This window comes from Delphinus delphis, chromosome 3 (genome assembly GCF_949987515.2).
Source record: "Delphinus delphis chromosome 3, mDelDel1.2, whole genome shotgun sequence".
Classification (NCBI taxonomy): domain Eukaryota; kingdom Metazoa; phylum Chordata; class Mammalia; order Artiodactyla; family Delphinidae; genus Delphinus; species Delphinus delphis.
This window is the reverse complement of record NC_082685.1, coordinates 11,804,779-11,817,225: the sequence shown is the minus strand read 5'-3', so window position 1 is coordinate 11,817,225 and position 12,447 is coordinate 11,804,779.

Genomic DNA, 12,447 nt, shown 5'->3' with positions numbered 1-12,447 from the left:
ACAAAAAAAATATACGGTATCCTACATTGTATACTTGAAATCAGCCAAGGCAGTGGATTAAGTAATCTCACCACCCACACAAAAAGTAACCATGTGGGGTGATGGATGTGTTCATCAATCTGGAAACTCTTATATGCCTACAAGATTGAATTGCATAACTCTTAATGTATTTAATTTATATGAACACCTTTATTGAGACAATGTAGATACCATACAATGCATCACATTAAAGAGTACAATTCAAAGGCTTTCAGTATATTCCCAGATATATACAATCATTCCCACAGTTGATCTTTGAAGATATTCATCATCTCAAAAAGAAATTCCTCTTCACTTTTTCACTCCCAATATCCCATCTTCCTCCTCCAATATCCAGCCTTAGGAAACCTTAATCTACTATTTGTCTCTATAGATTTCCTTATTCAGGGCTCTCAAATGAATGGAATTATGTAATATATGGTTTCTGTGATTGACTTCATTCATTCGGCATAGCTTTTTCAAGGTACACCAGCATTGATCAATATTTCATTAATTTTTATGGCCAAATAATATTCCACTAGATGGATAAAATGTTTTGTTTACCCCTTCATCTGTTAATAGACATTCAGATTATTTCCACTTTTTGGCTACTATGAGTAACATTGCTATAAATTTCATGTACAAATTTTGTTTGACCACGTTTTCATTTTTCATAGGCATATAGCTGGGAAAGGAACTGGGGGGTCATATGATAATTATAGATTTAATTTTTGAGAAACTGCCTGACTGTTGATCAAATGGCTGCACCATTTGTGAATAAAATATTTCAAGTGTTGATAGAAAAAAAGGATCTAACTAGAATTCGTTGTTGAGCAAAATTATCCTTCAAAGGTAAGGGGGAAATAAAGACTTTGAGACAGGGCTTCCCTAGTGGCGCAGTGGTTGGTAATCCGCCTGCCAAAGCAGGGGTCCACCTACCAAAACAAGGGATGAAGGTTCGAGACCTGGTCCGGGAGGATCCCACATGCCGTGGAGCAACTGAGCCCGTGAGCCACAACTGCTGAGCCTGTGCTATGGAGGCCGCGAGCCACAACTACTGAGGCCCGTGCGCCTGGAGCCCGTGCTCTGCAACAGGAGAAGCCACCACAATGAAAAGTCCGTGCGCCGCAACGAGGAGTGGCACCCGCTCACCGCAACTAGAGAAAGCCTGTGCACAGCAACGAAGACCCAACGCAGCCTAAAATAAATAAATTTATTTTAAAAAAGAATTTATAAAGACTTTGAGACAACATATTAGGGAATTTGTCACCAGTACGCCTGCTTTGCAAGAAATGTTAAAGGAAATTCTTCAAAAGGAAGGAAAGTGATAAAGGGAGAGCTTTTGAGAAAAAAATAAATGAAGGGAAAATATCACTTTAAAAAGTTCTTAATTAATCTGATAGATAACAATTATTGAAAATAATACCAGAAACAATTTATTTGGTAATTATAGCTTATGGATAAGCAAAATGAATGACAGCAATATTGAAAGGGACAGGAAGAGAGGAACTGGGAATATGAGGAATTTATACAACCAGTGAGGTGGTTTAGTGATACTTGAAGGTCGACTTGGGTTAACTGTAAATGTATACTACAATTCAAGAGCCATCAGTAATAAAGTAAGTAAAGTATAATTGATATGCTAGGAGAAGAAAAAATAGAATCAAATAAAATGCTCAAAGCCAGAGAAGACAGAAAAAAGGCAGAAGACAAAAGGGAAAAAAAAAGAACAAGGGCAACAACTGGAAACCACAAAAATTATTGTAGATATTAATGCAACTGTATCAATAATCACTTTAAAATTCAATGGTCTAAATACAACAATCAAAAGACAGATACTGTCAGAATGGATAAAAAAACAACACCCAATTATGTATTGTCTGTAACAAACTGACATTAACATTAAAGACAGATGGAGTAAGACTAAGATATGTAAAGATGTATCATGTTAACAAAAGAAATAGTTGAGGGGACTTCCTTGGCAGTCCAGTGGTTAAGACTCTGATCCAATGGTTAAGACTCCATGATTCCAATGTAGGGGGAGCAGGTTCAATCCCCGGTTGGGGAATTAAGATCCCACATGCTGCGCGGTATGGACAAAACATTAAAAAAAATTTTTTTTAATAGTTGAAATATCTAATTTCAGATAAAGCACAGGGATAAAATGGGGCATTACATAATGATAAAGGGGTCAAGTCTCTAAGGAGACACAGCAATCCTTGTGCTTATGCACACAATAAAGTGGCAAAATACACCAGGGAAAAATGGATAGAACTGCAAGGAGAAATAGATGACTCCACTATTATTACTGGAGACTTCAACACTCCATTAATAATTATGAGAACCAGCAGCAACTGGATTTAACTGAAAACTGTGAAATAACTCCATCAAGCAACAGCAGAATATATATTCTTCTCAAGTGCATATGGAAAATTCATGAAGATAAAACACATTGTATAACATAAAACACACCTTAACAAATCTGAAAGAAGAGAAATCATATAAAATATGCTTTCAGACCACAAAGGCATTAATCTAGAAATCAATAACAGAAAGATATTGGGAACTCCTCAAATACTTGGAGATTAAACAACACACTTCTAAATAACTCATGGATCAAAGGAGACTCAAGAGCAATTAAAAATTATTTTGAATTAAACAAAAATGAAAGTACAATTGATTAAAATTGTGGGATCTAGCAAAAAAGTGCTTAAAGGAAATTTATAGCATTGAAGGCATACACTTGAAAAAAGAGATCTGTGTAATAAGTGATCTAAACCTCAACCTTACACAACTAGAAAAAGATGAGCAAATTAAACGAAAATTAAGCACGAGAAGATAAATAATAAAAGTTGGAGAAGAAATCAATGAAATTATGGGAAGCCAATGGAGAAAACCCAACAAAACCAAAAGCTGGCTCTTTGAGAATATTAATAAAATTAAGATACGTGTACACAAGCTGAGGAAAAAAAGAGGGAAAAAAGAAATTATTAGTATCAGGAACAAAAAGGGAGAAAATAAAACTGTAAAAGCGTTTGACAAAATACATGACAGCGAACAACAAATAGAAGGGAAGTTCCTCTTCCTGAGAAACACCATCTACAAGAAATCTGTGGTTAACATGATACTTATGGTGAGAAACCAGATGCTTTCCTGGTAAGATCAAGAAGGCAATGGACGGCCCCTCTCTCACCAGTCCTAGTCAACACTGTACCAGAAGTCTAAGCTAATCCAATGAAAGAAAATACAACGAAAGGAAATAAAAGGTATACAGAATGGGAAGTAGGAAATAAAACTGTCTTTTGTCACATATGACATGATTATGGAGAAAAACTCAAAGAATCAACAATAACAAAGAAAACCTCTTGAACTAAAATAAGAGAGTAGATTAAGGTTGAAGGATAAATGGTTATACAAAAGTCTACGCCTTCCTATAGATCATAAATGGTTAATATACAAAAGTCAGTGCTTTCCTATCGTTCCAAACAAATATAGTCAATTGATCTTTGACGAAGAGTCAAAAGCAATATAATGGGAAAAAACAGTCTTTTCAACACATAGTGCCAGGGAAACTAGATAGCCACCTGCCAAAAACAAAAACAACATCAAAAAATCCCTACCATGTAATCAATCAATGTACCTAGACACAAATCATAAACCTTCCATAGGAATTAACTGAAAATGGATTATAGATCTTACGTAAAATGCAAAACTACAAAACTCCTAGAAGATAACACAGGAGAAAATCTAGGTGATCTTGGCTTTGGTGATACATTTTTAGAAACAACACCAAAAGCAAGATCAATGAAAGAAAAAAATAGTAAGTTTGACCTCACTAAAATGAATACTTGTTCTGTGAAATGCAGTGTTAAGAGATTAAAAACACAAGCTGAAGTCTGGGAGAAAATCTTTGTAAAACACTTCTCTTGTAAAGGACTGGTATTCAACATGTCCATTTATAAGAACTCTTATAAATCAATATATCAAACAATTAAAAATGGACAAAATATCGGAACACATACCTCACCAAAGAAGATATATGAATGGTAAATAAGCATAAGAAAAGATGCTCAACATCATATGTCAACAGGAGTTGCAAATAAAAGAAGAATGAGATACTACTAGACACTATTATGGCTCAAATCAAAACATCAAGAACAAACACCAAATGATGGAGAAGATGTGCAGCAACATGAACCCTCACTCACTGCTGGTGGTAATGTGAAATGATATGCCTACTTTGGCAGTTTCTTAAAACTAAACCTATTCTTACCAGGTTCCTCCTAGCAAGCAGGTTCCTTCCCATTTCCCCAAATGAGTTGAAACTTTCGTTCATAAAAAAACCTACATACAAATTTTTATAAGAGCCTTATTCATGATTGCCAAGACGTACAGGTAACCAAGATATCCTCCAACAAATAACAGAAAAAATAACCATGGGAACATCCATTCGATGAAATATTATTAAATATTTTTAATATTAAGATATTAATATTTAATATTATTAAAGGATATGAGGTGGAACTTCGCTGGTGCTCCAGTGGTTAAGACTCTGTGCTTCCACTGAAAGGGGTGCGGGTTTGATCCCTGGTCCGGGATCCCACATGCCACGCGGTGCAGCAACAACAACAAAAAAAACAACCTCATGAAAGTGATAAGATATAAACTTAGTATTAAAAATAAAATAAAGATTATTTTTAAAAAAGGATATGAGGTATCAGGCTAAAAAGATATGGAGAAACCTTAAAATAAGACTGCTAAGTGATTGTATAGTTCTGGAAAGGCCAAAACTATGAGAAAGTGAAAGATCTTTGGTTGCCAGTGATTTTGGAGTGGGAGGGAGGAATAAAGAGGTGGAGCACAAGAGATTTTTAGAGCAGTGAAAGTACATGATACAGAAACGATAGACACATGTCATTTCACAATGTCAAAGCCCAGAGATTGTATAACACAGAATCAAAGCAATCTTACATGTAGACTTTAATGCATCAATATTGGTTCATCGAATGTAACAAATACACCACAGTAATACAAAATATTAAAAATAGGACAAACTACGTGAAGGCACAGGGGTTATGTGGGAACTCTTTACTTTCTGATCAAGTTTTCTGTTAACCAAAAACTGCTGTAAATAAAAGTCTGTTAGGAAAAAAAAAGATAAAGACAGATACATTAACATTCATCTCAGATGACTGATAACTGAAAAGGGCCATCTTTCATTCAACTGATTTGAATTTATTTCAATGAGCCATTATGATGCTCTTATGAGGCCTGGACCCTGAGACTTGGAAGAGAGGTTAAAACTACATTGAATGCTGTGTTCCACAGCCCAGGCCTGGATATTCTGAGAAGTGAAATGAGTGCCTTGGTTACTATCAGTAGTGCCTGGGACTCTGACGTGGATAAGAGTGTCCTGGCGAGGCCTTAGTATATATACAGACAAGTGTTACCTTGATTTATACTGTGGCTGTTAGGCAAGAGATTCCCAGAATTCTTTTACCACAAACTCTTAGACAATCATCCAGGGGTCTGTAAACGCACGCTGTCCAAGCCAGTTGCTGATCAGGGCTCAGACGACAGCCCGATTTTTGGTCAGTTGTGGACCCTTGAGTCCCAGATGTCCCAAATAAGGGATGAAAAGCAGCAACTCTGCCTGAGCCGGATCATGTATGAATGTGGAGATGTTGTCTCTAATGTCTGAAACTCCCATCGCTTTTCACTCAGGGAATCCTAAGGAGCTCACGGGGAGCCTAGGGGTCTGGGAAGGGGGTGACCTTCTTCAGCACCTGGCAAGGGACCAAGGAGAGGCGAGGCCACTGCTTCTGCAGGTAGGTTACGACAGGGGGCCCAGGTTTAGCTGTATCTTGCCTGAAGGGGGTCTCCATAGCTGAGCTGAGCTCTTGGGGTGCTCTTCACAGGTCCCAAATCACAATGGGAATCTGGGTGAAGGGTCACATGCTCAGGGCTATCTGTGTTTAGCACAGCTCTGTCAGAAGGGATAACTGCAGCTCGAATGGCATATAGCGTGGAGCCTAGGGCAGTTACTGATGGCAACTCCAGGGGCAGGAGACGAGGTCACTGAAGCCTCTACTGTGAATCAGTGTCTGATGGCACTAAGGGAAGTAAGTGCCTGTCATCTGGCAGTTTGACCTGAGTTCAGAGCCTTTTTGTTTTTTTTTTGTAGAGGGAATATTCAAGGTGGGCCGATGTACAAGTAATAGTATAAATGGGCTCAAGTAAAATTCATAAACAAGGAATAACATGCCTCCAGAACACCAGAAGAATCTAGACAAGGTTGTGGGTGCTGAGAGGGACAACAGTTATTTCTTCACTGTGTCAGGGAGAGCGGGCCCCAGGTTACCAAATAATTTTTTTTTTTTTTTTTTGCGGTACGCGGGCCTCTCACTGCTGCGGCCTCCCCCGCCGCGGAGCCCAGGCTCCAGACGTGCAGGCCCAGCGGCCATGGCCCACGGGCGCAGCCGCTCCGCGGCACGCGGGATTCTCCTGTACCGGGGCACGAACCCGTGTCCCCTGCATCGGCAGGCGGACTCCCAACCACTGCGCCACCAGGGAAGCCCTTTGTCAGTATTTTTATGTTCTGATGTCCTCAGAAAAGGATGTCATTGGTGTAATGTCACACCTGTGCTTCTGGAGCAAGGTGGCTACAGTTCAGATCCTGCCTGCAGAGACTGCGTGTGTTCACAGTGGTGTTGAGGTTCCCTGAGGGTAACCAGGTAAAGGTGTATCATATCCTTTCAGAGGTGAAGGCAACTGCACCAGGTGAAGGTGTATCATATCCTTTCAGAAGTGAAGGCAACTGCAGCTGAGAGGCTGTTCAAATAGAGAACAGAACAGACCTAGCCAAATCTGGGAGAGCAGGATACTTACATTGCTGAATGGGTAGAGCCAGTAATTTCCATAATCCTGGGGACAGGGAGTAGGGTTTTTTTGTGTGTAACCACAGCCTCACAGTTACAGTAATCCAGTGTGAAGTGTCATTCATTCTTTCCAGATTTAAGAACAGGTTAAGGGAATTCCCTGGAAGTCCAATGGTTAGAACTCAGCGCTTTCCCCTGCCAGGGCCCAGGTTTGATCCCTGGTCAGGGAACTAAGATCCCACAAGCTAAAAAAAAAAAAAAGAACAGGTTAAATGAGGCTGTTAAAAGGAGAAGCAGAAGGAATAATCACTTCTTCATTAAAAGGTGTTACACAATGGTTTTCAATCCTTCAAGGCCCAATATAAGGTTTAATTTATAGTGGGACAGACTAAGTAATTTAACTGGGAGGTAAGGCCTGTGGTGTTCCATTTTCCCTATATAATTTGAAAGTGTCAAAGACTAAATTAAAATTTCATTTATAACTCAATGGTTCAGACCTTCCTTTGCTCAGTGTGGGATATCTTAAGACAATGGGTGCTATGACCAAGAGGAATTTAGTCCTCATGGTCAAGGTGAAACATATCCATTTGTCCTCTCTATGATAGTTAACTCCCCTAAAATTATCCAGGATACCCTGCTTAAATTTTGTGGGATTCCCAGGTATCCCACATTTGAGCCCTAGTATTGATTATTTGCATGAAGGTTTGTGAATGAGTGCATTACAACAAAAGGTAAAATTAATTCAGAACCTGTGATGTAGAGGCCCAAAAGCAGAATAGTGTCCTTTCATATCTTTTTTCTTTAAAAAAAATTTTTTTTTTATTTGTCTTTCCTTTCAACCTTTTTGTTGTGTAAATTCTTTTAGGATATTTTGAATTTCCAATTGGGTCAAAGTGTAGACATTTGTTTCCGTATTCTTCTTCCTTTGTTCTCTTCCTCCTATCTTTCCAGGGTTTTTTTGGTCACCGGATATACTACCGGGGAGGTGGTATGCTCTCTACCCTGGTATTTGTAAATTTTTTCATCTAGAGAGCCACAAAAAAGTGCCAATCCCCCATGACAACTGTTCCCTTGTAAATGTTAAAAACAAGATAACACACTCAAAATGAGATCACTTATACTAAGCAGCATGTCACCAAACCAAGTTAATTATAGTTTCAGCTGTCCCCAAAATGGAATCTTAAACCATCAATCAGGAATTACCCGTTCAGCACTAGTTAAGTAATCTGCCAGAGACCGCTACTATCCCCTAAAGGAATAGTGTTGATACCTTGCCAGACTAATCCACTTTTCCATAGTATTAAAGTTCTTTGTCCCCACTCCCTTCTGCCTACCTGAGCCTTCCATTTTGTGCAGCTCTTCGAAGTTCCTTTCTGCTAGATGAGATGCTGACTGATGCATGAATCACTGAATAAAGCCAATAAGATATTTTTAATTTATCAGTTGAATTTTGTTTAGTATAAAGCTTAAGGATTGCTTAAGCTTTGCTGTGCCACAGTGAGGCCATGGTTGTTGTCCCCCATAAACCTGATGGTGGGGATCTTTGTTACCACAGAGGCAGCAGCAGCAGAGGTACTAAAGCGTCCTGGGAAGTCCTCTGGTATTAGGAGTGTGGATTCAGCCCACCATCTAAATGGCTGCCTTTCCCCCATGTTTTCTTTCTTTTTTTAAATAGTTGTTCTTTCAGAGCAATTATCCAATGTGCTCATCTCTTGCACAGGGTATAGTTTCCCTCTCTCATCAATGATATGATGGGTTAGGGCCAACCTATTCTCTGTCACAAATTCACTCTAACACACTGATAATTCGGGCAAAGAAACTGATTTAGGATTAACTTAAGGATGACTAAATCCCATACTCCTGCTCCCAGATGCCTAGGAATTCTCGACTGTCAATTCTGGTCCACTTAACCTAGAACTGAGGCTTGGTATGGTCAATAATGCAACACAGGGCAGTGCAGCTCACAACTCGAGCTCCCCAGCAAGAAGCAGCCCACAATACCAGCCCCCATCAAGCAGCAGAGCAGGTTAGAGAGTCAGAGCAGGAGAAGACAGACCCACGGGTGGTGGTCATGTCTGGACATGCTGCTGCTCACTGCACCAACTGTATGGTCACCTGCAGAGGGGTGGTTCGCATGTTGAGTGATGCCAGTGTGGCATAAATACACACACACACACACACACACACACACACACACACACACACACACGGAGGGTAGGAAAAGGCTTATGAATCACAGAATTGAAGTTTCAGGTGAGGGCAGGGCAGGTCTCTGAAGCAGCACAGGGTGGGGTTCGGGGGGGTGTTGGGGAATGAGGCTTAAGCTGAGAGCAGTCAAATATCAAAAAGTGTGGGCTCATTACAAGTACAAAGATGGGTAAGTAAAATATGCATTCGCAAATGCTTCTTTTTAGATAAAGAAACACAGGATACTCAAGAAATGATCACCACTAGTTTTTTTGGGGTGGCTGAAGCAACAAAACTGGAGGAAAACAAAATGTTCAGACACTGAGTCTAATTTAGACCTTCTTATCTTACAGAATTCTGCTAACTGTTGCACGATTATTTAAAATAAGCGGAGTAATTTATATAAACCATATTTGTCTATTCAATAGACTTTATTTTTAATTAACTTGCTTTTGCTTTTTAAAACAATTTTTAATTCATTTAATTTTTACTTTTCTATAAGGACACCATTCTAAGATTTAATCCTTTAAACACTAACTCTTATAAAAGTTTTAACCATAAAAAAGAGAAAAATTTCAAATCTCTTTCTAACTAAGAAGCACTATAAACTACAAACTCTATAAACATTATAAACCATAAGAAGCTTTATAGTTTCTCCTTATATCTTACTCTGGGGGATTATTATTATGCATTATTATTATGAGTAATATAATGCACTAAGGATTGAGACAGGCTGGGACCTGGGACCCTTTGCTGCAGTGCTTGCATCTGGACAAACCTCTAGCAACAAAATACAAACTGTAAGGGACAAGCAACAAAATACAAAGAAACTTAAGGAACTAACATAAATGCATGTATGTGAAGTTGGGGCAAATTCTGAACAATAAGATACAAAAAGACCAAAACCCACACAGCGCCACCAAAGGAGAAGGCAGACCACCTAAGCCACCCATCCAGAACGACCCCATATAAGGTACCAGCTGCCCACTCCCCCAACCCCCAGGGAGCGAGCAAGGGAGCCTGTTACTTGTTTTTGCTCCCTCCTGCTACAGCAGAGGCCCCAATAAAGCCTTGCCTGAATTTCCTGTCTGGCCTCTTATCAATTTCTATTGGTTAAGGAGGCTAAGAACCCTGGTTGGTAACAGGATTTGGGACTAATCCATAAAATGTATTAGACCTCTCAAAGATTTATATAAGTTTTAAGTAGTTTTTCTCATAGCAATTAAAATAAAAATAAAATTCTGTTTGGTTCCAGAATTTCTTGCCTTACCTCCATTGTATCTCTCAGTCAGCCTACATTTTCAAAGCCCAACAAAGAAAAATCTCATACATTCACAGGAAATAATATCACAAATTACCAAAGGCAAACAAAGTTAAGAGCTGCAATATTCAATATATAAAGGTAAACAAGGAAAGAAATGCAAATGTTTGAATCAGGTGTTTCCCTATAGTTCAGAAGAAAACCCAGATTCCCAAGCTTGCAGTCCAGTCTCTGCCTGCTGGAATACAACCCCTAGAGTCAATCCCTGGTGATGGAGGATGGGGGGACACCTGACCAACCACAGGAACGAACTCTGGGAGCTCTGCACACCCTCTTCTCAGGACATAATGAAAATACTCCCTCTCTAAGGCTTCAGTTCTCACAAGTGAGAAAACTGTTGGCCGGATTCAATTTAATGTTGTGATTCAAATGAACTCCCCACCTCATAAACCCTTTGTCTAGAAGACAGAACTCCTGACCTTCACAGACTTTCTCAATGTACTCAGATTACTAAGTGCACCTACACTGTGGATGCAAAGCTCAAGCCTACCTCTACAGCCACAGTTAGAACCTCAGAAAGGGCATCACCTCCCCATCCCCCTACCCACTATCCCATGCTCATCCCCAGCTTTCCAGGTCTCTGTAGCTTCTCTCGGTAGAAAAGTTCCTTCTGTGCTGAGTGTGAGCAGGTAGGACACGTGCAGAGGGGGGCTCCCCAGGAAGAAACTGGGCCTTCAAGTACTTCCCTTTGCAGGCTCAAGGGGGCCTTAGCTTAGAGAAACTGACCTTGGGCTTCTCTTCGCACATAGTTGATCTGGACCACCACTGATACTTTAAATACAGAAACCCAGGGTTTGAACAATACAAAAAAATCATTCAATCCAGTGTTTATGTGTAAAGCATGGAAGGAAATTTTTAGGCAATTTTCTAGTTCAAAAACACCCCACAAATATCTATTCCTTTCAGAAAGTAAATGTCAGTTAATAATTATTTCTATGCTAAGAAGTTGTTTGGAAACATTGTATGATTTCACTTATATGTGGGATGTAAAAAACAAAACAAACAAAACAGAAACAGATCCATGGATACAGAGAGCAAACTAGTGGTTGCCAGAGGGGAAGGGGGTGGGAAATGAGTGAAGTGGGTGAGGGAGATGAAGAGGTACAAACTTACAGTTATAAAATAAATAAGTCACGGGAATGTAATGTACAGCAGAGGGAATATAGTTGATAATGCTAGAATGACTCTATATGATGACAGATGGTAATTAGACTTACCCTAATCATTTTGTAATGTATAAAAGTATCAAATCTCAGGGCTTCCCTGGTGGCGCAGTGGTTGAGAGTCCACCTGCCGATGCAGGGGACACGGGTTCATGCCCCGGTCCGGGAAGATCCCACATGCCGCGGAGCGGCTAGGCCCCGTGAGCCATGGCTGCTGAGCCTGCGCGTCCAGAGCCTGTTGCTCCGCAACGGGAGAGGCCCGCGTACCGCAAAAAAAAAAAAAAAGCATCAAATCTCTATGTTGTAAACCTGAAACCAATATAACATTGTAAGTCAATTATACTTCAATTAGAAAAAGAAAAAGGTGAAAAAAAGAAATTGTTCAGAAAACAATCACATTGAACACACTTCTAGGTGTTGCAAGTCTAAGCCCTGATACTGTAATTTGAAATCACCCAAAAGAAATGGGCAGAATTCAGAATGTTCCTACACTGCTAAAGGGGGGAAAAAAAAGAAACAAAGGTGTAAACAAATGGAATGTAATAATAAAATATTTATTTTTTCTTATCTTCACGACTCTCTTGCTTCTTTGGAAATATTTTATATTTTCTATCAAGATCTATGATTAAATGTTTAAATGTTTACTTCAAAACAGAGTTTAAAAAGTGAATAAGGGGCAAACTCACGCAGGGGCAGTTCTGACCTGGAACAGTGAGGAAAGGACAGATCACCCAGGAAAGTCACCAAAGAGGAAACTCGACCCAAAGGATTCCCATAGAATGTCTGTGCCCAGGGAGATTCTGGGGACATAGACACTAGGCTTTTAAGCAACATAGTTCCAGGTGGTTAATCTCTGATTTCCTCTCATGTAAAAACATCC